Below are 26,962 nucleotides of genomic sequence, written 5' to 3' on the forward strand. Positions count from 1 at the left end.
CCAAATCAGCTTCCAGCACTGTATCATCAGTGAACAACAACTGACTCACTTCCCAAGCTCTCTCTTTCACAACAGACTGCATACTTGCCCCTCTCTCCAAAAGTTTTGCATTCACCTCTCTAACCACCCCATCCATGAACAAATTAAACAACCATGGCAACATCATGCACCCCCTGCTGGAAACTGCCAGTCACTTTCCTCTCTTCCTACTCATGCACATGCCTTACATCCTTGGTGAAAACTTTTCACTGCTTCTTGCAACTTACCTCCCACACCATATACTCTTAATACCTTCCACAAAGCATCTCTATCAACCCTATCATATGCCTTCTCCAGATTCATAAATGCTACATACAAATCCATCTTTTTTTTTTTTTTTAAGTCTCACATGCATTCTTCAAAGCAAATACCTGATCCACACTTCCTCTACCACTTCTGAAACCACACTGCTCTTCCCCAATCTGATGCTCTGTACATGCCTTTGCCCTTTCAATCAATACCCTCCCATATAATTTCCCAGGAATACTTGACAAACTTACACCTCTGTAGTTTGAACACTTACCTTTATCCCCTTTGCCTTTGTACAATGACACTATGCATGCATTCCGCCAATCCTCAGGCACTTCACCATGAACCATACATACTCTGAATATCCTTACCAACCAATCAACAACACAGTCACCCCCTTTTTTAATAAATTCCTCTGCAGTACCATCCAAACCTGCCACCTTGCCAGCTTTCATCTTCCACAAAGCTTTCACAACCTCTTCTCTGTTTACCAAACCATTCTCACTGACCCTCTCACTTCACACACCACTTCTACCAAAACACCCTATTTCTGCCACTCTGTCATCAGACACGTTCAACAAACCTTCAAAATACTCACTCCATCTCCTCACTTCATCACTACTTGTTATTACTTCCCATTAGCCCCCTTCACTGATGTTCCCATTTGTTCTCTCGTCTTATGTGCTTCATTTACCTCCTCCAAAAATCTTTTTATTCTCCCTAAAATTTTATGATACTCTCTCACCCCAAATCTCATTTGCCCTCTTTTTCATCTCTTGCACCTTTCTTTTGACCTCCTGCCACTTTATTTTATACATCTTCCAGTCATTCGCACTGCTTGCCTGCAGAAATCTTCCAAACGCCTCTCTCTTCTCTCTCACTAACAGTCTTACTTCCTCCCACCACTCACTACCCTTTATTAATCTGCCATGAGCATCTTTTGCGCAAGCCATCACTGCTTCCCTAAGTACATCCCATTCCTCCACCACTCCCCTTATGTCATTTGCTCTCACTTTTTTCCATTCTGCACTTCATCTCTCCTGGTACTTCCTCACACAAGTCTCCTTCCCAAGCTCACTTACTCTGACCATTCTCTTCACCCCAACATTCTTCTTTTCTGAAAACCTTTACAGATCTTCTTCGCCTCCACAAGATAATGATCAGACACCCTCCAGTTGCCCCTCTCAGCACATTAACATATACATACCTATACATTTCACCATATACATACATGTACATACACAGACATATACATATATATACATGCACATATCAATACTTGCTGCCTTCATCCATTCCTGTTGCCACCCCACCACACATGAAGTGGCACCCCCCTCTCCCCATGCATGTGTGAGGTAGTGCTGGGAAAAGAACAAAAGGCCACATTTGTTCACACTGTCTTTAGCTGTCATGTGTAATGCACCAAAACCATAGCTCCCTTTCCACATCCAGGTCCCAAAAAACTTTCCAAGGTTTACCCCAGATGCTTCACATGCCTTGGTTCAATCCATTGACAGCAAGTCAACCCCGGTATATCACATTGTATATCACTCACTCTGTTCCTTGCACGCCTTTCACCCTCTTGTATGTTTAGGCCCTGATCGCTAAAAATCTTTTTCACTCCATCCTTCCACCTCCAATTTGGTCTCCCACTTCTTGTTCCCTCCACCTCTGACACATATATCCTCTCTGTCAATCTTTCCTCACTCATTCTCCCCTTTCCTCACTCATTCTCCCTTGTGACCAAACCATCTCAAAACACCCTCTTCTGCTCTCTCAACCACACTCTTTTTATTACCATCTCTTTTACCCTTTCATCACTTAATCAAACCACCTCACACCACATATTGTCCTCAAACATTTCATTTGTAGCACTTCCACCCTCCTCTGCACAACTCTACCTATAGCCCATGCCTCACAACCATATAACATTGTTGGAACCACTATTCCTTCAAACATACCCATTTTTGCTGTCCGAGGGAATGTCCCCAATCACCAGTCCTTTTTCAGCACACAAATCCACAAGCTCTTTACCATTTCTATTTACAACACTAAACACCCCATGTACACCAATTATACCCTCAACAGCCACATTACTTATCTTTGCATTCAAATCACCAATCACAATAACCCAGTCTTGTGTATCAAAGCTGCTAACATACTCATTTAGGTGCTCCCAAAACACTTTCCTCTCATGATCTTTCTTCTCATGACCAGGTGCAGAGGAACCAATATTCACCCATCTCTCTCCAACCACTTGCAGTTTTACCCATATCAATCTAGTTTATTTTCTTACACTCTTATCACATACTCCCACAATTTCTCCTTCAGTGGTGCTACTCCTTCCTTTACTCTTGTTCTCTCACCAACCCCTGATTTTACAAACAAAACATTCCCAAACCACTCTTGCTGTCTCCCACATTAGCGAGGTAGTGCAAGGAAACAGATGAAAGAATTGCCCAACCCACCCACATACACATGTATATACATACACATCCACACACGCACATACACATACCAATACATTTCATTGTATACATATATGTACATACACACATATTTTTTTTTTTTTTTTCGCTGTCTCCCGCGTTTGCGAGGTAGTGCAAGGAAACAGACGAAGAAATGGCCCAACCCACCCCCATACACATGTATATACATACGTCCACACACGCAAAATATACATACCTACACAGCTTTCCATGATTTACCCCAGACGCTTCACATGCCCTGATTCAATCCACTGACAGCACGTCAACCCCGGTATACCACATCGATCCAATTCACTCTATTCCTTGCCCTCCTTTCACCCTCCTGCATGTTCAGGCCCCGATCACACAAAATCTTTTTCACTCCATCTTTCCACCTCCAATTTGGTCTCCCACTTCTTGTTCCCTCCACCTGCGACACATATATCCTCTTGGTCAACCTTTCTCTCCATGTGCCCAAACCATTTCAAAACACCCTCTTCTTTCTCAACCACGCTCTTTTTATTTCCACACATCTCTCTTACCCTTATGTTACTTACTCGATCAAACCACCTCACACCACACATCGTCCTCAAACATCTCATTTCCAGCACATCCATCCTCCTGCGCACAACTCTATCCATAGCCCACGCCTCGCAACCATACAACATTGTTGGAACCACTATTCCTTCAAACATACCCATTTTTGCTTTCCGAGATAATGTTCTCGACTTCCACACATTCTTCAAGGCTCCCAGAATTTTCGCCCCCTCCCCCACCCTATGATCCACTTCCGCTTCCATGGTTCCATCCGCTGCCAGATCCACTCCCAGATATCTAAAACACTTCACTTCCTCCAGTTTTTCTCCATTCAAACTTACCTCCCAGTTGACTTGATCCCCAACCCTACTGTACCTAATAACCTTGCTCTTATTCACATTTACTCTTAACTTTCTTCTTTCACACACTTTACCAAACTCAGTCACCAGCTTCTGCAGTTTCTCACTTGAATCAGCCACCAGTGCTGTATCATCAGCGAACAACAACTGACTCACTTCCCAAGCTCTCTCATCCCCAACAGACTTCATACTTGCCCCTCTTTCCAAAACTCTTGCATTCACCTCCCTAACAACCCCATCCATAAACAAATTAAACAACCATGGAGACATCACACACCCCTGCCGCAAACCTACATTCACTGAGAACCAATCACTTTCCTCTCTTCCTACACGTTCACATGCCTTACATCCTCGATAAAACTTTTCACTGCTTCTAACAACTTGCCTCCCACACCATATATTCTTAATACCTTCCACAGAGCATCTCTATCAACTCTATCATATGCCTTCTCCAGATCCATAAATGCTACATACAAATCCATTTGCTTTTCTAAGTATTTCTCACATACATTCTTCAAAGCAAACACCTGATCCACACATCCTCTACCACTTCTGAAACCACACTGCTCTTCCCCAATCTGATGCTCTGTACATGCCTTCACCCTCTCAATCAATACCCTCCCATATAATTTACCAGGAATACTCAACAAACTTATACCTCTGTAATTTGAGCACTCACTCTTATCCCCTTTGCCTTTGTACAGTGGCACTATGCAAGCATTCCGCCAATCCTCAGGCACCTCACCATGAGTCATACATACATTAAATAACCTTACCAACCAGTCAATAATGCAGTCACCCCCTTTTTTAATAAATTCCACTGCAATACCATCCAAACCTGCTGCCTTGCAGGCTTTCATCTTCCGCAAAGCTTTTACTACCTCTTCTCTGTTTACCAAATCATTTTCCCTAACCCTCTCACTTTGCACACCACCTCGACCAAAACAGCCATATTATATCTGCCACTCTATCATCAAACACATTCAACAAACCTTCAAAATACTCACTCCATCTCCTTTTCACATCACCACTACTTGTTATCACCTCCCCATTTGTGCCCTTCACTGATGTTCCCATTTGCTCCCTTGTCTTACTCACTTTATTTACCTCCTTCCAGAACATCTTTTTATTCTCCCTAAAATTTAATGATACTCTCTCACCCCAACTCTCATTTGCCCTCTTTTTCACCTCTTGCACCTTTCTCTTGACCTCCTGTCTCTTTCTTTTATACATCTCCCACTCAATTGCATTTTTTCCCTGCAAAAATTGTCCAAATGCCTCTCTCTTCTCTTTCATTAATGATCTTACTTCTTCATCCCACCACTCACTACCCCTTCCAATCAACCCACCCACTCTTCTCATGCCACAAGCATCTTTTGCGTAATCCATCACTGATTCCCTAAATACATCCCATTCCTCCCCCACTCCCTTATTTCCATTGTTCTCACCTTTTTCCATTCTGTACTCAGTCTCTCCTGGTACTTCCTCACACAAGTCTCCTTCCCAAGCTCACTTACTCTCACCACCCTTTTCACCCCAACATTCACTCTTCTTTTCTGAAAACCCATACAAATCTTCACCTTAGCCTCCACAAGATAATGATCAGACATCCCTCCCGTTGCACCTCTCAGCACAGACATGTATATACATATATACACATGTACATAATTCATACTTGCCGCCTTTATTCATTCCCATCGCCACCCCGCCACACATGAAATGACAACCCCCTTCCCTTGCATGCACACGAGGTAGTGCTAGGAAAAGACAACAGAGGCCACATTCGTTCACACTCAAGTCTCTAGCTGTCATGTAAAACCACAGCACCCATTCCACATCCAGGCCCCACAAAACTTTCCATGGTTTACCCTAGACGCTTCACATGCCCTGGATAAATCCATAAACCCCAATATACCACATTGTTCCAATTCACTCTATTCCTTGCACGCCTTTCACACTCCTGCATGTTCAGGCCCCGATCACTCAAAATCTTTTTCACTCCATCTTTCCACCACCAATTTGGTCTCCCACTTCTCCTTGTTCCATCCACCTCTGACACATACATCCTCTTTGTCAATCTTTCCTCACTCATTCTCTCCATTTGACCAAACCATTTCAGAACACCCTCATCTGCTCTTTCAACCACACTCTTTATTACCACACATCTCTCTTGCCCTTTCATTACTTACTCGATCAAACCACCTCACACCACGTATTGTCCTCAAACATCTCATTTCCAACACATCCGCCCTACTCCGCGCAACTCTATCTATAGCCCACGCCTCGCAACCATATAACATTGTTGGAACCACTATTTCTTCAAACGTACCCATTTTTGCTTTCCAAGATAATGTTCTCGCCTTCCACACATTTTTCAACGCTCCCAGAACTTTTGCCCTCTCCCCCGCCCAGTGACTCACTTCTGCTTCCATGGTTCCATCCACTGTCAAAATAAACTCCGAGATATCTATGCCCAGATATCTACTCCCAGATATCAAAAACACTTCACTTTCTCCGGTTTTTCTCCATTCAAACTTACCTCCCAATTGACTTGTCCCTCAACCCTACTGTACCCAATAACCTTGCTCTTATTCACATTTACCCTGCATTCTTTCACACACTTTACCAAACTCAGTCACCAGCTTCTGCAGTTTCTCACATGAATCAGCCACCAGCGCTGTATCATCAGCAAACAACAACTAACTCACTTCCCAAGCTCTCTCATCCACAACAGACTGCATACTTGCCCCTCTCTTCAAAATTCTTGCATTCACCTCCCTAACATCCCCATCCATAAACAAATTAAACAGCCATGGACACGTCACGCACCCCTGCTGCAAACCTACATTTACTGAGAACCAATCGCTTTCCTCTGTTCCCACTCGCACACATGCCTTACTTCCTCGATAAAAACTTTTCACTGCTTCTAACAAATTGCCTCCCACACCATATATTCTTAAAACCTTCCACAGAGCATCTCTATAAACTCTATCATATGCCTTCTTTAGATCCATTAATGCTACATACAAATCCATTTGCTTTTCTAAGTATTTCTCACGTACGTTCTTCAAAGCAAACATCTGATCCACACATCCTCTACCACTTCTGAAACCATGCTGCTCTTCCCCAATCTGATGCTCTGTACATGCCTTCACCCTCTCAATCAATACCCTCCCATATAATTTCCCAGGAATACTCAACAAACTTATACTCTGTAATTTAAGCACTCACCTTTATCCCCTTTGCCTTTGTACAATGGCACTATGCATGCATTCCGCCAATCCTCAGGCACCTCACCATGAGTCATACATACTTTAAATATATTTACCAACCAGTCAACAACAAATTCACCTCCTTTTTTAATAAATTCCACTGCAATACCATCCAAACCCGCAGTCTTGCTGGCTTTCATCTTCCACAAAGCTTTTACTACCTCTTCTCTGTTTACCAAATCATTCTCCCTAACCCTCTCACTTCACACACCACCTCATCCAAAACACCCTATATCTGCCACTCTTATCATCAAACACATTCAACAAACCTTCGAAATACTCACTCCATCTCCTTCTCACATCACCACTACTTATTATTACCTCTCAACGATGTTCCCATTTGTTCTCTCATCTTACGCACTTTATTTACCTCCTTCCAAAACATCTTTTTATTCTCCCTAAAATTTAATGATACTCTCTCACCCCATTTCTCATTTGCCCTCTTTTTCATTTCTTGCACCTTTTTCTTGACCTCCTGCCTCTTTCTTTTATTCTTCTCCCAGTCATTTGCACTATTTCCCTGCAAAACTCATCCAAATGCCTCTACATATTATTATTATATTATTATACTTTGTCACTGTCTCCCGCATTAGTGAGGTAGCACAAGGAAACAGACGAAAGAATGGCCCAACCCACCCACATACACACGTATAGCCATACACGTCCACACATGCACATATACATACCTATACAGTTTAACGTATACATATATATACATACACAGACATATACATATATACACATGTACATTATTCATGCTGCCCTTATTCATTCCTGTTGCCGCCCTGCCACACATAAAATGACAACCCCTCTCCCCACATGTGCGCAAGGTAGTGCTAGGAAAAGACAACAAAGGCCACATTCGTTCACACTCAGTCTCTAGCTGTCATGTATAATGCACCAAAACCACAGCTCCATTTCCACATCCAGGCCTCACAAACATCTTTTTATCCTCCCTAAAATTTAATGATACTCTCTCACCCCAACTCTCATTTGCTCTTTTTCTCCTCATGTACATTTCTCTAGACCTCCTGCCACTTTCTTTTATACATCTCCCTGTCATTTGCACTATTTCCCTGCAAAACTCGTCCAAATGTGTCTCTTCTCTCTAATAATCTTACTTCTTCATCCCACCACTCACTACCCTTTCTAATCTGCCCACCTCCCACACTTCTCATGCCACAAGCATCTTTTGTGCAAGCCATCACTGCTTCCTTAAATATATCCCATTCCTCCTCTACTCCCCTTAGGTCCTTTGCTCTCACCTTTTTCCATTCTGCACTCACTCTCTCCTGGTACTTCCTCACATAAGTCTCCTTCCCAAGCTCTCTTGCTCTCTTCGCCTGAACATTCTCTCTTCTTTTCTGAAAACCTCTACATATCTTCACCTTCTCCTCCACAAGATTATGATCAGACATCCCTCCAGTTGCACCTCTCAGCACATTAACATCCAAAAGTCTCTCTTTCATGCGCCTATCAGTTAACACGTAATCCAATAACACTCTCTGGCCATCTCTCCTACTTACGTACATATACTTATAGCTCTTTTTAAACCAGGTATTCCCAATCAGCAGTCCTTTTTCAGCACTCAAATCTACAAACTCTTCACCATTTCCGTTTACAACACTGAACACCCCATATACATCAATTATTCCCTCAACTGCCACATTACTCACCTTTTCATTCAAATCACCCATCACTATACCCCGGTCTAGTGCATCAAAACTACTAACACACTCACTCAGCTGCTCGCAAAACACTTGCCTCTCATGATCTTTCTTCTCATGCCCAGGTGCATATGCACCAATAACCACCCATATCTCTCCATCCACTTTCAGTTTTATCAATATCAATCTAGAGTTTACTTTCCTACACTCTCTCACATACTCCCAACACTCCTGTTTCAGGAGTAGTGCTACTCCTTCACTTGCTCTTGTCCTCTCACCAGCTCATGACTTTACTCCCAACACTTTCCCAAACCACTCTTTCCCTTTACCCGTGAGCTTCGTTTCACTCAGAGCCAAAACATCCAGGTTCCTTTCCTCAAACATACCATATATCTCTCCTTTTTTCTCATCTTGGTTACATCCACACACATTTAGACACCCCAATCTGAGCCTTCAAGGAGGATGAGCACTCCCCACGTAACTCCTTTTTCTGTTTCCCCTTTTAGAAAGTTGAAATACAAGGAGGGAAGGGTTTCTAGCTCCCGCTCCCACTCCCTTTAGTCACCTTCTATGACACGCATCAGCAAGGTTGCACAGACGAAGAGTTGCCTAACTACTCACGTATACATGTGTATGTAAACACACATATACATTCATATGCATTTCAAAATATACATACATATACAAACACAGAGAAATACACATGTACTTATTCATAATTGCTGCCTACGTCCATTCCTGTCACTACCTCGCCACACAGAAACAGCATCCCCCCTTCCCTTCTCCAGCGAGGTAGTGCCAGGAAAAGACAAAAAGTCCACATTCGTTCACACTCAGTCTCTAGCTGTCATGTGTAATGCACCGAAGCCACAGCTCCCTTTCCACATCCAGGCCCCACAGACCTTTCCATGATTTACCCCAGACACTTTACATGCCCTGGTTCAATCTACTGACAGCATGTTGACCCCAGTACACCACATCATTCCAATTTACTTTATTCCTTGCATGCCTTTTACCCAACTGTATGCTCGGGCCCTGATCGCTCAAAATCTTTTTCAGTCCATCCTTGCACCTCCAATTTGGTCTCCTGCTTCTTGTTCCCTGCACCTCTGACACATGAATTCTCTTTGTTGATCTTTTGTTGCTCATTCTCTCCATGTGTCCAAACCATTTCAACACACCCTTTTCTGCTCTCTCAACCACACTCTTTTTATTACCACACATCTCTCTTACCCTTTCATTACTTACTCGATCAATCCACCTCACATCACATATTGTCTTCTGACATTTCATTTCCAACACATCTACCCTCCTTCGCACAACCCTATCTATAGCCCATGCCTCGCAACCACATAACATTGTTGGGACTACTCTTCATTCAAACGTACCCATTTTTGCTCTGAGATATCGTTCTCACCCTCCACAAACACACACACACACACACACACACACACACACATTATTATTTTGATATATTTTGTCACTGTTTCCCGCATTAGTGAGGTAGCGCAAGGTAACAGACAAAAGAATGGCCCAACCCACCCACATACACATGTATATACGTAAACATCCACACATGGACATATACATACCTATACATTTCAACGTGTACATACATATACATACACAGACATGTACATGCCTTCAATCCATTCCCACTGCCACCCTGCCACAACGAAGGCCACATTCGTTCACACTCAGTCTGGCTGTCACGTGTAATGCACCAAAACCACAGCTCCCTTTCCACATCCAGGCCCCCACAAAACTTTCCATGGTTTACCCAGGTGCTTCACATGTCCTGGTTCAATCCATTGACAGCATGTTCACTCTATTCCTTACACGTATTTCACCCTCCTATATGTTCAGGCCCTGATCGCTACAAATCTTTTTCACTTCATCCTTCCACCTCCAACTTGGTCTCCCACTTCTCATTCCCTCCACACATTTATCCTCATTGTCAATTTTTCCTCACTTGTTCTCTCCATGTGACCAAACCATTTCAGCACCCCCTCTTCTGCTTTCTCAACCACACTTTTTTTTATATCCACCCATCTCTCTTACCCTTTCATTACTTATTCGTTCAAACCACCTCACACTACATATTGTCCTCTGACATTTCATTTCGAACACATCCACCCTACTCCACACAACCTTATCTATAGCCCAAGCCTTGCAACCATATAACGTTGTTGGAGCCACTATTCCTTCAAACATTCCCATCTTTGCTCTCCAAGATAACTTTCTCACCTTTCACACATTCTTCAATGCTCCCAGAACCTTTGTCCCCTCCCCCACCCTGTGACTCACTTCTGCTTACATGGTTCCATCTGCTGCTAAATCCACTTCCAGATATCTAAAACACTTCACTTCCTCTGTTTTTTTTTTCCTGCAAGCTTACCTCCCAATTAACTTGTCCCCCAACCCTACCTTGCTCTTATTCACATTTACTCTCAACTTTCTTCTTTCACACACTTTACCAAAGTCAGTCACCAACTTCAGCAGTTTCTCACCTGAATCTGAGATGAAAGCAAAACTCGGGAAAAGGGGTGCGGAGATGGAGTGTGGCAGTGAGATATGGTGGCTAGTAGCAAGCCTGTTTGCAGATAATACTGAGTTGTTTGCGAAGAGTGAAGAGGAGTTGCTGAAGTTGTGTGTTTTATGATGTGTGTAAGGATAGGCAATTAAAGGTAAATGCAAGTAAAAGTAAAGTAATGATGTTTGAAAGGAAACAGAGTGAAAGTATAGATTTTGTGGGCTAAATTATGCTTTGGATATGGGGGGAAAGAGACTGGAAGAGAGAATATAAGTATCTAGGAGCCATCTTGGGTAAGTGTGGTGATATGGAAGGAGAGACAAGGGAGAGAGCAGTTCAGGGTACAAGAGTCATTGAGACCCTTAATAGAAGAATGAAGGGTAGAGGTATAAGTATGGAAGTGAGGAGAGGATTAAGGGACAGTATAGTTTTCCCAACCCTGACCTATGCAACTGAAACGTTGGCATGGAATGTGTCACAGAGGTCAAGAATTCAGGCCATGGAAATGAATCATTTGAGAAGAGCTTGTGATGTGACTAGATGGAATGAAGAAAATGAAAGGGTGTATAGGGAATGAATTATGGAGTTGTAGAATGGGTGAAACATAATACTTTAAGGTGGTTTGGGCATGTGGAAAGAATGGAAGACTGGAAGTTTACAAGGAAAGTGCACTGTATAATAGTACAATTAAAGGGGTTGGTGTGACATGGAGACATAGGGTGGAGGAATACTGGTGGGAGAGAAATAGTGGAAGACTGCGTGGAATGGTGCATGCAAGGGAGGGATGTAAGGATGGGAGTTCCAGGAGGGATCTGGTGTCAGGTATATCCAGTTGGCCAAGAGTCCAGTCTTCTTGGGGTCCAGTAGGTGAGGGGTCCAGTTGAGGAGGAGGCCTTCAGTAGAGCAGTGTTGATGATGGCAACCACTCTGAGGAAGAAGGTTCAGGTGTACTCCAAGGAACATAAATGTCCATCTTACCAGGACTTCATAAAGGAGGAATCAGGGGTGTTCCTTATGGTTACACCCCTGGTATCATAATGAATACTTTGCTATATTTATCCCCACCAGAAATCTCAACACCAGTAGCAGCAGCTGGATGGGCATGAGTGAAAGATACGAGAGCAGAGCAAGTGTGTGGAAGAAGATATTAATTTACTTCTTTACGTTAACAGATTGAACAACAACAGCAGCAGAAGCAGTAAGAGGAAGAGGTGGAAGGTTTGGGGCAAGAATGGAGCAAGAGGGTGGGTGAAGGGGACACTGATTTTATGTATGTTTACAGATTGAGCAGTAGCAACAGCAGCAGCATCATTGGCCACAGCGGGGGTAGAGAAAGGGGGGTTGGATTGAGTGGGTTGAGGGGAGGAGGTGGGGGGAAGGAGATGGGGGTTGGGTAGGAAGGGGGAGGTGGTGGGTGGGTGGGAGGGGTCCCAGGGAATGGGGGGTAGGGGTGAGGGGGAGAGGACTTTGGGGGGGGAGGGTGGAAGGAGGGTAGGGGAAGGTGGATGGGGGCAGGGGAGAGGGAGAGGTGCAGGAGGGAGGGTAATAACACCCTTGCTCTACCCCCACTGCTGCAACAACAACTGCAGCAGCAACAACAGGTTTAAGTCACTGGGGGATGAAGTAGTTGGTGGCTATGGTGGGAGTAAAGGGTAATAATAATCTTTGCTTTCAGCATGGACACTGCCACCACCCTGCAGAAGCAGCAGCCACTGGGGGAGAGAGAGAGAGAGAACTTATCATCTTTCCTTTCAGCTTGACCATAAACAGCAGAGGTACAGTTGATCAGGAGTCCAGTAGGCCAGGGGTCCAGTTGGCCAGGGGTCCAGTTGGCCAAGGTTTCAGTTGGCCAAGGGTCCAGTTGGCCAAGGGTCCAGTTGGCCAGGGGCCCAATGGCCATGGGTCTGGTTGGCTTGGAGTCCAGTTGACCATGGGACGACGAGGCTGCTAAGATGGTTTACCAACAGCGGCGTACTCATCCACCTGACAAGCACCAAATGCAGTTAGTATAATCATTTTAAGAGTATATAAACTGTATACATACAAAATTATATTTAAGACTGCTACAAGGACCTGTGTTTGGCATTAGATTTTAACTGATCAGTTCAATGTATGGACTTAAGCCCATAGTTTTACGGTGGCATCTAGTTCTCATCGATTGCCCTTAAATACTGATGCGTAGCATCTATCATCATTTGCTCTATTCTCATTAAACAAAGTGGGTATCAAGTGCTTTTAGTTATACATCTTTTGAAGGATTTGAATTTACAGAGCTAGCATTCCTGCTACTAATCCTGCAGGCTGGTAAAGGGCAGGGACGCCCAGTTCCCTGAGGTAGAATTGTAATATATCATTACAATTTAGAGTACAAATACCACCGAGACAAGTACACTTTTAACAGAACTGCATTTGGAATTCACATTATTACTTAACTTCTATTCTGTTAGACATTCCCCTATAATTCTTACATTCAATCTTCATCCCCTTTTCCTTATACAAAGGATCTTATTCTGTACTGCTCTTGTCAAATTATCAGGCTTTTGACCATTATACCATGCCTTTCCAGACCCACTCCACAGCAATTTCACTGCTATTCTTCACCTAGCTTACCAAATTTTCTAGAGTCAGGGATCCCAAAGGTTGGTGGTCCAGGAGAAAGGTCAAGAAAGGATGGAGGAAAGGAGTGGAGGGGGCCAGAAAATTCATATCCACATCTGAGAAATGGCAAAATATACACTTTGATACCAAGAGTGTAACTAGACGAGCAGCTCCCATACTCACCATTTTCTTTAGTCCATAGTGAAATCATGGCCAACATTCCTTGCAGTATCTTGACTGTATAATTTGCAGCACTCTGAGACATTCTTCTTGAACGTTTTCCTTCTCATCTTCATTGCCATCTTGTAGAAATGATTGCCTGCAACACAAATTTTTTTCTATTTTGAATATATTATCAAATTTATGAAGCAAGTGGATAAAATTCGGCAAATAACTACAACTACTTTATATGAAAATGCACCCTATATGTTAACGTAGGATGTACAATACTAATGAGACTATCATAGATTATCTTATTTATTTATCAAAATGACCAACTCCTATCCTGTATGTTACCTTAGGATTTACAATACTAATAAGCTATCATAGAAATTATTCTATTTATATATTAAGGTAACCGACTCTTATCCTATATGTTACGTTTGGATTTACAATACTAATAAGACTATCATAGAAATTATCCTGTTTTTATATTAAAATGACCAACTCCTTTTCTATATGTTACCTTAGAATTTACAATAGAAGTGATCCTATTTATATATTAAAATGACCTACTCCTATCCTGTATGCTACCTTAGGAATTACAACAGTATAATTGTGTTTATTACATTCTATTATCATGTTTTCTATAATCAATCAGCTGTTTTGGTCACATCCAAAAGAATATAAGTGTTCTGTTTATGGAGAATGGCAACCCATGTCAGTTCATCTCTCTATCTCTTCCAGAATATTATGCCTCTGGGAGATGTACAAACCTGTACAAAAACATACTGGCAGCTGTAAAAGCACCATTTGTCATGACAGACTAGAAACAACTGGAGAAAAATGACAAGCTCATGTGATGATTTGAAGCAAGATCAAGTGGTGGTGCAAACGGCAGTAACTCATACATTCCCAACAAAATAAACCTAACAGTTGACAATGAAAGATCTCTGAAGACCTATAAACAAAAATGTATTACCCTCTATTATAGAAGAAGGTTTTAAAGAAGAAACCCGATGAGGAGAAAGCTGCAGTACTTGTAACCTTTGGTGGAGCTATTTATAAGAGATGTGTAATTCATTATGTTCCCAGCACCAGTAGATAGATAACCAGCCTAAACAAGTGGCTAAAAAATGTACTTGCCAAATTTGATGGCAAATTTTACCAGCAACGAAGAATGAACTGGCAGACAAATAGATTTCGAAAGTGTGGAGAACAGACAGGAGAATTGCAAGATTCACCTATCACCAGATTCGGGAATCCATCCAAGGAATGTTAGATGAAAGATTAGTACTTGGACACTCAGATGACTTACTCTGTGAGAAATTCTTTAAAGAGGATGAAAATCTGTATGGCACATAAGCAGCAGATGGCAGTATATCATGGTGTATGACCAGACGCTGTTAACAAGGTGACCTAGAAACCCATGAAGGAAGACAAATGAAATGAAACATTAAACATGAGGACCATGCCTGGTCACACACGCCAATGAAGGAATGCAAATTCTTTAGCAACAAGCATATTTGGGAAGACAGAAGAATGCCCGGCATATAGCAAGACCTGTAGCATATGCATGGAGAAGAATCACTTTGCAATTACACGCAGATCAAAACCAGGCAAGGGTTTTAGAAGTATGGTCAGTGGTATTCAAGAGGATCCTGATAGAAAAGCCAACCCCAATTTCCTGTGTGTTACAAGCTTTCGACATGATGCAACGATGAGGCCATTATGGCATCCACGAAGGACGACCCCGATGTCGTGTATTTTATGAAGCTTTCAACACGACTCAGCAATGAAGCCATCATGACATCAATGGAGGTAAGCAATAAAGTGAAATTTCAGGTTGACTGTGGGACAAGCATGAATGTTATTCCTCAACTAATGATACCTGACAGACAGTTAAAGCCCTGTAATATAGTTTGTATATGTGGAATTCTATAGAGATAGGTGTCTCACTTGAAAAGAAAAATAGAAGAATCAGGAATTTGAAAGGTGCATGGTGCTACAGTAAGACAGCTAAAAGATCTTGACCCATTGGAAGGAAACATGTTAACGATCAAAGCAAATACTCTTAGAGACAAGACCTGTCATAAAGAAACAGCGAATCAGAGGTTGGACGAATTCATACGAGATGATAAATTCAGGGACTATATGATGCAATAAACAGGTTTTAAGAGACTAGTGAATGAGACTTGGACAATGAAGAAAGACCACAAAACAGTATAACAGATGTACAAATTGAAAGAGGGTTAGATACAAACTCAGGTTTGGAGGACAATGTGAATACAGATGTGTGTGTGTGTGTGTGTGTGCCAAGTAGTGTGTAGAACTAGGATAAGGATGAAATAGGTCATAGAGATGTTTCTAGTGCAGCAGATGGACTTACTTAGTGTAAGACTATAGAGATGTGCTGCCAGTTAGAAGGTAGCGTCAGGAAAAAGGCAAAGAATGACCCATCCACTCATATACACATTATATACATAAATGCACATACACATGCATATCAGCATATACACATATACAAGTACATTTTCACACTTGCTTGCCTTCATCCATTCCAGGCGCCCCACCCCACAGGAAACAGCATTGCTTCCCCATGTCAGCACGGTAGTGCCAGGAAAACAGACAAAAAAGGCCACATTCATTCACACTCAGTCTCTAGTTGTCATGTGTAATGCACCAAAACCACAGCTCCCTATCCGCATCCGGGCCCTACAGACCATTCCGTGGATTACCCCAGACGTTTCACTTGTCCTGGTTCAGTACACTGATAGCACGTTGATCCTGGTATACTGCATCATTCCAATTCATGCTACTCTTTGCATGCCTCTCACCCTCCTGTAAGTTCAGGCCCCAATTGCTCAAACTCTTTTTCACTCCATCCTCCCACCTCCAGTTTGGTCTCCCACTTCTTGTTGCCTCCACCTCTGATACATATATCCTCTTTGTCAGCTTTTCCTTACTCATTCTCTCCATGTATCCAAAGCATTTCAACACGCTTTCATCTGCTCTTTCTCAACTACACTATTTATTACCACACATCTCTTACCCTTTCATTACTTACCCAGTCAAACCACCTCACACCACATACTGTCCTCAAACATTTCCAAGACTTCTGCAGTCTCTCAATCAAATCAGCCACCAGTGCTGTATCATCAGTGAACAAAAACCGACTCACTTCCCAGGTCCTCTCATCCCAACAGATTGCATACTTGCCCCTCTTTGCAAAACTCCTGCATTTACCACCCTAACCACCCCATCCATAAACAAATTAAACAACCATGGGGACATCACACACCCCTGCTGCAGACTGACCTTCACTGGGAACCAATCACTCTCCTCTCTTCCAACTCATACATATGCCTTACACCATTGATAAAAACTTTTCACTGCTTCTCGCAGCCTTTCTCCCACACCATGTACTCTTAAGATCTTCCACAAAGCATCTCTATCAACCCTATCATATGCCTTCTCAAGATCCATAAATGCTACATACAGATCCATCTGTTTTTCTAAGTATTTCTGACACACATTCTTCAAAGCAAACACCTGATCCACACGTCCTCTGCCACTTCTGAAACCTTACAGCTCAGCCCCAATCTGATGCTATGTACATGTCTTCACCCTCTCAATCAATGCCCTCCCATACAATTTTCTGTAGTTTGAACACTCACCTTTATCCCCTTTGCCTTTGTACAGTGGCAATGTACATGCATTCTGCCAACCCTCAGCCACTTTACCATGATTCACTCATACAGTACCAATCAACAACACAGTCACCCCATTTCTTAATCAATTCAACTGCATTACCCTCCAAACCTGCCACCTTTGCTGGTTTTCATCTTCCGCAAGGCTTTCACCACCTCTCTTAACCTAAACTATTCACCCTGACCCTCTCACTTCACACACCACATAACAATACATATATATTTGTACCATAAAAGATTAGTTTATATTATAGGGCTATTGTATTTTTGTGATAAAAGAATATTTTCTAAATTGATGTACAAATATACAGTACTATAGTAATTCTTTAAAATGAGAAGGAACAGTATTTATGCTTATTACAGTGTATCATAGCATATTTTTTTTTTATTAACAAGCAGCTTCTTTGTTGATAGCCACAAGAATGTAAGTGACCTTTTTTCGAGAATGTACCAAGCAAGGTGATATTGGTCGTAAGCCTCTATAAGAAGCGCGCGCTAATATTGAATAGTGGTGGCCTTCCACTCGAGCAGCTCCTTGTACCTATGGACACCAGAACAGCCTCCTGGACCTCTGGTGACCTGGATTCCAGGTGACCTAGACTTTCCACCCAACCTCTGGGATCCTGGACTCTGAGCTAGGTCAGTGACGTGGCCACCTTGGTTGTGTCCTGGACCCCTGAGTTGCTATATTCTTGGTCTTGGACCCCCTAGTCTTACCTGATGTATCAGATTAATTTCCTGATGAAGTGCCTGACAACCCTGGTATACACCAACACTGTCTAATTCTACAGTAAAATTTCATTCAGTATCATCAAAAAATTTTACAATGATAATTGTAAAAATTTATTTTTTTATGTTACTGAATGAAATTTTACTGTAAAATTAGATACAGAGTTGGTGTATACCAGGGTTGTCAGGCACTTCATCAGGAAATTAATCTGATACATCAGGTAAGACTAGGGGGTCCAGGACCAAGAATATAGCAACTCAGAGGTCCAGGACACAACCAAGGTGGCCACGTCACTGACCTAGCTCAGAGTCCAGGATCCCAGAGGTTGGGTGGAAAGTCCAGGTCACCAGAGGCACAGGAAGCTGCTCAGGTGGAAGGCCAACACTGGTGTAATCATCCACTTGACTACGACAAATTGCTGGAAATGTTTTATCAGTGGAAATGGTGTACAGCTTGTGCAGTTGTGTGCTGAAAAAGGACTGGTTATTGGGAATGTCTAGTTTAGAAAGAGGGATATACACAAGTGTACATATGTGATTAGGAAAGATGGTCAGGAATTACTGTATTGCTATGCAGGGGGAAGGATGTGATGTCCCCATGGGTGTTTATATATGAGTTGGTGTGACAAGAATATGTGAGAATCTAAGAGAGAAGGGCGAATATGAAGTCTGTAGGGGATGAGAGGGACATGAAAAGTCAGTCAGTTATTGTTTGTTATGATACAGCATTGATATATTTGAGCGAGTACAGAATTTTGTGACTGAGTTTAGAAGAGTATGTGATAGATGGAGGCTAAGAGTAAGGGCCGATCACACCATAAGGGTCATCTCTGTATGGTTTTCATATGTAACTTATTATTGTGTTGACATCAATCACAATAGGCTATGGTCAAATGCACCATGTTGGCTGTGTACCAACTATATAAAAAAATTGTTAAAAACAATTTATTATTAACACATTTTGAGGTATTTAATAATAAAATCCAATGATAAAAGTTAAATAGAACTCATTATAACAAAATACATGGTGCATTCTACGTCACCCATCAAAAGACGTACGAGCGCATCGGATTCAATGGGATAAGAGCCAAAGGAAAGATATCCAATGTTGTTACATGGGATCGGATGCTGTTTCTTATACTTACATTATTTATACGAGTCAACAGGTTCAGGATCTGATCACTAGTGAGCTGGAGGAGAAGCTGTCAAGACGTGCTCCTCCGTGTAAGTCGTGCTCGAGCCCAGAAGCCGGCGGTTCAAGGAGTCACAGTGACCTGCGGGGAAACAAAGAGGTGTCAATTCTTCGTGAACCAGATTGACGTAAGTGATGTGTGTTGTCATGTCAATAATCTCGAGTATATACGAGGATGTTAAGTGGTGTGAGGGATCAGGTTGGGATCCAGCTTGGGGTCGACTCCTTGGTGTGGCTGGCCCGCCTCATCATCATCCTGGAACCCGAGATGATGATCATGTGTTGACATTTGTGTTGTGTGTAGCAATATATACAAACTAAGGCAACACTCAACCTTGACCCCAGTGTGAAAAACTAATAATCACAGGATTTACATTAAATCTTTAACGCGAAATTGACCTTAGACGACATCATAAGAATCCATTATTTATTGTAAGACGGTAAAATTACTATTTTGGCATTAACCTTAGATTTTAACGTTAAAATGACATGGTAATTAAACACATTAACCTTAGATATTAACTTGTTCTTCATTAACCGTCATGGCTGTGTTAACGTATATATATAAGTACAATTATTGCTCTACTGGCTTTATTCCCTCATCATCACCGCACACTATATCATTGCATTTTGCTGGTAATTCTGGTCATTAGGTCATTATCGACGGCAAGATGAAGATAGGAAAGGATTGGGTGTGTTATTTTGTAATAGTAATAACGTAAATAATGACATTTGGGCCCTTGTCGGAAACAAGATGGCGTCCGGCCATCAAGCCTTATCTTAGCTTTAGTTGGTCGAAATGACCCATTTTATCCTCGTTAGGATAACATCTGTCTTGAGCCATGGCCGAACATGAGGTGTAGTGTGAATATCAAGTGGAAAATAAACTTGGCGCTTCGTTTTAGCACAGAACAACACAACGAAACTACCAAACGATCATTACGATGGTTCACACATACACACCAGAGCCTCTCCAATGTCCTCAAACTTGATTTAAATGAACTCATAACCGGGATCAGATGCATATATACATATATATATATATATATATATATATATATATATATATATATATATATATATATATATATATATATACACGTGTGTGTGTGTGCCACTTCCCGCATGGGTTAACAGAAGGACCGTAGGTCAAGCCAGCCATATCTCTGCTAATTACCGTAAAAATAACACTTTATGACACTCCACTTTGACCCTTATGCATAACATTACATCTGGTCAACAAATTTCTCGAACAATTTGCATATACTAACCTTAAAATAAGGGTTTGATGGACGGTGTGTCACGCGTAGGTCCTCCCCGTCAGCGGCTCCTACCAGCAAATGGCCATCTTGGCTCATGGAATTTATACCGTCCCTGGAAACTCTGGCACGACCTGGCCACGGCGTCAAATTGCTAGCTGGTAACTCAACATCACGAGGAAATACAGGAATTATCTGTTTTCTAACCTCCTGATGGTGTTGAGAGTCCTTAATTAGATGCCAGGCGTGGAATTAAGATGGTTTTCAATGTCTTTGATGGTTATATAACTGTAAATGATATCAAGATGACGATTTAATGAAGTGTTGTGATAGTACCATATCCAAAACATAGGTGGCAGTTTTAGTACCATATCCAAAACATAGATGGCAGTGTTTCATACTTTCTCTTCTTACTTGTGTGAAGCAGTGAAGTTCGAACCTGTCTCATAAAGTATGAAATAACGTACAGAACTTGGATTTTTATACCAGAAATTACGTTTTAAAGAGGAAGGTAACTCAATAGTACAATTCTGAAGCTTTTATAGTTATTTTTAAGACGTCTTTTGTAGTACAGCAGTGGAAAATACGGGACTCGCCTGAACGAAGCTGTTCCGATTCAACTGACTCAATGAGGCTTCGAAACACAGCCAAAACGCAGTTAGTACATCAGTCCAAACTCCCTTAAGAAAGTTCCTTATGAGAAATGATGACCAGAAATAAGGGTGAGCCACTAAAAGTTAAAAAGTGGCACTGATGTATACTAGTTATGGAGACTATTTCCGTGGACATATCTTTATTTTGGGGGAGGTGGTTGCAGAAGGGAGTCATAGGGCGTCATAGATAGATAGATAGATAGATAGATAGATAGTGGCTTTGAAAATGATTTACTTAGACACTTTTTCTTGCCAAGAAGGAAAACGAATCATAAGATCACTAAAAGAAAACTTAACTTTCAATCATTAACTCAGTTATTTGTGGTGGTTGGCATTTTTTTTTTCTTTTAGATAATTAATGTATTTAGTAGCTCTGGTGTTATTTGTGAGTTTATTGATAATTGTATTGTGAAGTGTGTTGAACTTAGGTTGTACACTTCAGGGCCTTATGTGCCGACCCTTGATTTAGTGCCATGATCTAGCTGCTGACCTAGGCCCTTAGAACTGGGTCAGCCTCAGTCTGGGGTCAGACACCAGAGGGGTTGGATGGTTGTAACTGTCTGTCCACTCACCTTATATAGGCTTTTGTAAACTACTTATAAAATGACCAAAACAAAATGCTTTTTTGTTTATATTTATCGTTACAGATCATTAAATTTAATGGCTCTTTTAAAGTTATTTAAGTGTGGATCTTAGATCTTTTAGATAATCAGTTTTAAGCGTTTCTTTTCTAGTTTTTTATTCTGATTTTTGATAATTGATTTTAGTCAGATAGACAAGATAATGGCTTTTATCAGGGAGTCTTATTTCTATAAATGAAACATACACTTCCGTAAACAAATATTTATTGCATTACATTACATCAGTGACATAGGAAGATGGTGAAAAGGACATGTTTGCAACCTTGCTCACTAGTCCAAGTTGCTAAAACAGTGGAGATACAAAGGTTTGAATAATTGTCGATCTTTGTTTATATCGTATACTTTATTATTTTAAGTATGAATACATACATGTATACATTACCTATATTACATATACACTCATATTATTATAATCGCTGTTTACCTCATCAGCGAGGAAGTGCCAGGAAACAGACGAAGAAAGGCTCATCCACTCTTATACAGATATATACATTGAAATGTATATGTATGTATATGTGGTGCATTTATGTGTATGTGGGTGGGTTGGACTTCTCGTCTGTTTCCTTACGCTACCTTGCTAACGCAGGAGATGGCGATTAAGTATAATAAACATGTTTGTATTTTGCATAATACATATCAAAGTTTTTACTTTTTTTTTCAGATTCCTGGTTGATGCCTCAGGGATGGAGAAGCCTCAAAAGCAGTTAAGAATTTGCTTAGTGAGGCAAACATGGCTGGGACGACAAGGAACACTTGTTCAGCTGAAAACTTTTAGGCCCCGTTGTTCTGGGGGTGTGTACGAGAGGATGGATGTCAGAAGATACCAGCTTGACTGTGCGGGAAGACAGGTGGTCACAGATTGAGAAATAGATCAGAGATGTAGCGGGAAATAGAAAGTACTACAGCAAGGAACATGGCTCTGTATCACGCCGGAACTGAGTGATGCTGATGACCTTACGTTATATTGCAACTGGAAAAGATCACGTTGTGGACCAACACAATCTACTGTAAGTAGGGTTATTGCACAGACAGATGGTAGACAAAACAGAATTTATGCAGATTAGGGTCTTCCCTGGTGGTGTGGGTGCTGTAGATCTTATTGGTGATAGTAATTACTATTGCAAGTGTTGGCTTTTGATGCTTTACCTAAGACCTGAAGATGGTTCTCAGACAGCTTGTAATGGGTAACGTTAAATGCTTTCTTGCATGTTTACTTGTGACAAAATGTCAATATTATTTACATATCTACATAGGCTGTAGAAGAAACAGTTTTCATGTCTTTTAAGTGTTTCCACAATCCAAAATTGACCTAACCTAACCCAGTGTGCAAAAGATTTCTAGATTATGAGAAAACAAGCTAGATGATATTAGCCTGGGACTAACGTCCAAACTCAGATTTGTACATAATAAGATTCATGTATTACAGGACACAAGAAGAAAACTAGATGTACTGTGGAAAGGGGGATTGGACAGCTGAAACGAAGGTGGCACGTTTTGCATGGAGAAGTGACTCGGGGTCAAGACAGAACAAATCTATCATATAATCATGGCGTGTGTTGTTCTCCATAATATATGCAAAGAAGTGAATTTACACCTTCGAGATGAAAGCAACCTCGACATTTTTCTTGGATATAATTTGGATGCAGCAGCACACTCAAATCACTTATACCCAGGAGATGCACCTCTAGGTTTGTGTTGCAGAGACTACTTTGCTAATTTACACTTCATGGCAGAACAGCGATTCAGTATCATGCACACTTTTTCAAACTGAAAACTTAGTGGAGAATGGACATTGTTGGCGGATAAAAAGATGTTTTGGAAGGAGGTACATAAAGTGTACAAGAGAACAAAATGAGAACATCAGTGAAGGGGGCTAAATGGGGAGGTAACAAGTAGTGGAAGTGAGGAGATAAGAGTGAGTATTTTGAAGGTTTGCTGAATGTGTTTGATGATAGAGTGGCAGATAAAGGGTGCTTTGCAAGATAGTGTGCGAAGTGAGAGGGTCAGGGAGAATGGTTTGGTGAATAGAGAAGAGGTAGTTAAAGCTTTGTAGGAGTTGAAAGCCAGCAATTCGGTGGGATTGGATGGTATTGCAGTGGCATTTATTGAAAAAGGGGGTGACTGTTGTTGACTGGTTGGTAAGGATATTCAATGTATGTATGGTGAAAACCCTGCGGATTGGGAGAATGCATGCATAGTGCCATTATACAAAGGCGATAAAGGCGAGTGTTCAAGTTACAGAGGTATAAGTTTGTCGAGTATTCCTGGGAAATTATATGGGAGGGTATTGATTGAGAGGGTAAAGGAATGTACGGAGCATCAGATTTCAGAAGTGGTCGAGGATGTGTGGATCAGGTGTTTGCTTTGAAGAATATATATGAGAAATACTTAGAAAAGCAGAGGGATTTGTATGTAGCATTTATGGATCTGGAGAAGGCATATGATAAGAGTTGATAGAGATACTCTGTAGAAGGTATTAAGAATATATGGTGTGGGAGGCAAGTTGTTAGAAGCAATGAAAAGTTTTCATCAAGGATATAAGGCATGTGTAATAGTAGGAAGAGAGGAAAGTGATTGGTTCCCAGTGAATGTAGGTTTGCGGCAGGGGTGTGTGATGTCTCCATGGTTGTTTAATTTGTTTATGGATGGGGTTGTTAGGGAGGAGAATGGAAGAGTTTTGGAGAGGGGCAATTATGCAGTCTGTTGTGGATGAGGGGGCTTGGGAAGCAAGTTAGTTGTCGTTTGCTGATGATACAGGGCTGGTTGCTGATTCGGGTGAGAAACTGCTGAAGTTGGTGACCGAGCTTCCTAAAGTGTGTGAAAGAAGAAAGCAGAGTAAATGTGAATAAAAGCAAGGTTATTGCATTTAGTAGGTTTGAGGGATTGGTGATTTTTTGTTAACTATCATTTTTTTTTTTTGGATGGGTTTTAAGGTGTCGAATTCTTTAGTAATTATGGAGAGAATGAGCGAGGAAAAATTGGCAAAGAGGATATCTGTGTCATTGGTGGAGGGAACAAGAAGTGGGAGACCAAATTGGAGGTGGAAGGATGAAGTGAAAAAGATTTTGAGTGATTTGGGCCTGATCATACAGGAGGGTGAAAGGCGTGCAAGGAATAGAGTGAATTGGAATGATGTGGTATACTGGGGTCGATGTGCTGTCAATGGATTGAACCAGAGCCTGTGAAGTGTCTGGGGTAAACCATGGAAAGTTTTGTGGGGCCTGGATGTGAAAAGGGAGCTGTGGTTTTGGTGCATTACACATGACAGCTAGAGACCAAGTGTGAACGAATGTGGCCTTTGTTGTCTTTTCCTGGCGCTACAGCATGGGGAGATTGTGGGGTGCTATTTCATGTGTGGCAGGGTGGCGATGAAAGTGGATGAAGGCAGCAAGTATGAATATATACATGTGTATATATGTATATGTCTGTGTATGTATACGTTGAAATGTATAGGTATGTATGTGTGCATGTGTGGGCATTTATGTATGTCTGTGTGGGTGGGTTGGGCCATTCATTTGTCTTTTTCCTTGCGCTACCTCACTAACGCGGGAGACAGCAACTAAGTATAATAAATCATTATACGGTATACATTCCTTATTTGACAAAAGACATCACAAACTCCAAAGATGTTTCATAACCATATCATACCTTTGTCACAACAATCTGTGGATTGTTATAAATTATTTCTACCTGGGAAATCAAACACTCAGTTCTGTAAACATTTTTTTTCCAGTAAAGAAATACATTAACTTGTCCACACACTATGATTTGGAGATAAGAGTATCAGCAAATTATAAGTGAATCTGAGATGTGTTAAAAAGTTGTTTCAAAGAAATAATAGACAAATTATTGGTTAGGAATTTTAACTGCAAGTAGATTGCACTTTTGTTTTGCAGTTCTCTAATTTTTAGGTATATTTTTTTTGATAGATTGTCCCAAGTCTGTAGACGTACGCCTATGCATCAGCATTGAACCTGAAGGCAGGGATTCATGCGAGGACTGAGGTGGAGGTATCATCATGGTGCGCAGCCTGTGGGAGAGAAAGGAATCAAGTTAACTGTAAAATGTAAGTTTAAAACTTTGGCTGTAATATGAACTAAATTATAACCTCATTTGATTTACTAAACTTTAATACTTTTCTATAATACTATAAAAAGCCCTCTTGACTTAAGCCAAGTCATATGGGAAGAAATTATAAGTACATACAAATTTCAGCGCCACAAATGGTTACTTCTGGTGAACAAAGAAAATATTATACAAATTGCTAAACTAGTGGTATCCTCACACGAATCATTAGTCACAGAATCGTAGCTGAAATTCCTGTGATGCTTGGGCTGTCAGCACCAAGAATACCTGCTACTGCATGTGACAGGATCAAGCAGAGGCTTATCATGTAGTGGACCACCACCTGTAAAAATACATACAGCAATTAAGACAAATTCACAAGCATTGTATGGCAATAACTTAGCCTATGCAAGTCTTTTTCATACAACTTAGCTTATGCCTAACCTATTTCACATTGAGACTATGAAACTGTCTTATTTCCATTTTTGCTCCATAAAGAGCGACCTACTGGTCCTCCACTCTGGAAAGTGTTATCTGTTAGCCTCTTACAAAATGGGTATAGTTTTATAAGTTACTTATCTGTTTTACAGAAGAGCCTCTTATGAGTAGCAATCTTATTCTTTCCTGAGGATATAATGTTGTGATACCTCTTCTGAACCTGTTGTTCCACAGTTCTTGAAAAGCAGGGGAAAGCTGCATTTATCTGCTGTTTAATGCTCGACCATGTTTCCACTTTTGTTCTGGAATTAATCCCATCAGAGAATCCCCTGGTGACCTTCACCACTACCACCATTACCCCTACTGTGTCTCCAATGCTATCACCAACATTGTT

General features: G+C 41.4%; 1 protein-coding gene and 2 long non-coding RNA genes across 33 annotated transcripts in view; 1 reads left to right on the top strand and 2 right to left on the bottom strand.

The window, feature by feature from the left end:
• The window catches only part of LOC139762987 (uncharacterized), a 492,364-nt gene that overhangs the window by 59,409 nt on the left and 405,993 nt on the right, over positions 1 to 26,962 (top strand). For 22 of the 28 annotated variants that reach the window (XR_011715948.1, XR_011715952.1, XR_011715947.1 and 19 more), the window contains exons 1-6: positions 12,987 to 13,126; positions 14,629 to 15,702; positions 19,487 to 19,640; positions 22,727 to 23,072; positions 23,492 to 23,753; positions 25,995 to 26,131. The exons of 4 other annotated variants lie outside the window; for them this stretch is intronic. The gene's annotated coding sequence lies outside the window, so the exon portion shown is untranslated. Of the gene's footprint in view, positions 1 to 12,986; positions 13,127 to 14,628; positions 15,703 to 19,479; positions 19,641 to 22,726; positions 23,073 to 23,491; positions 23,754 to 25,994; positions 26,132 to 26,962 lie in introns of those variants that run through there. 2 more of the 28 variants (XR_011715956.1, XR_011715970.1) reach the window with 2 other exon arrangements.
• Positions 591 to 19,594, bottom strand: LOC139762996 (uncharacterized). Its single transcript, XR_011715992.1, has 3 exons — positions 19,466 to 19,594; positions 13,906 to 14,041; positions 591 to 13,107 (listed from the first exon to the last, which is right to left on the bottom strand). It is a non-coding gene; the product is annotated as an uncharacterized lncRNA (long non-coding RNA).
• LOC139762992 (uncharacterized) overlaps positions 25,776 to 26,962 on the bottom strand; it is a 45,431-nt gene continuing 44,244 nt past the window's right edge. For 3 of the 4 annotated variants that reach the window (XR_011715986.1, XR_011715984.1, XR_011715987.1), the window contains one exon: positions 26,179 to 26,473. This is a non-coding gene — a long non-coding RNA (uncharacterized lncRNA). Of the gene's footprint in view, positions 26,096 to 26,178; positions 26,474 to 26,962 lie in introns of those variants that run through there. The other variant, XR_011715985.1, reaches the window with a different exon arrangement.

Source organism: Panulirus ornatus, chromosome 45 (assembly GCF_036320965.1).
Source record: "Panulirus ornatus isolate Po-2019 chromosome 45, ASM3632096v1, whole genome shotgun sequence".
In the NCBI taxonomy this organism is placed as follows: domain Eukaryota; kingdom Metazoa; phylum Arthropoda; class Malacostraca; order Decapoda; family Palinuridae; genus Panulirus; species Panulirus ornatus.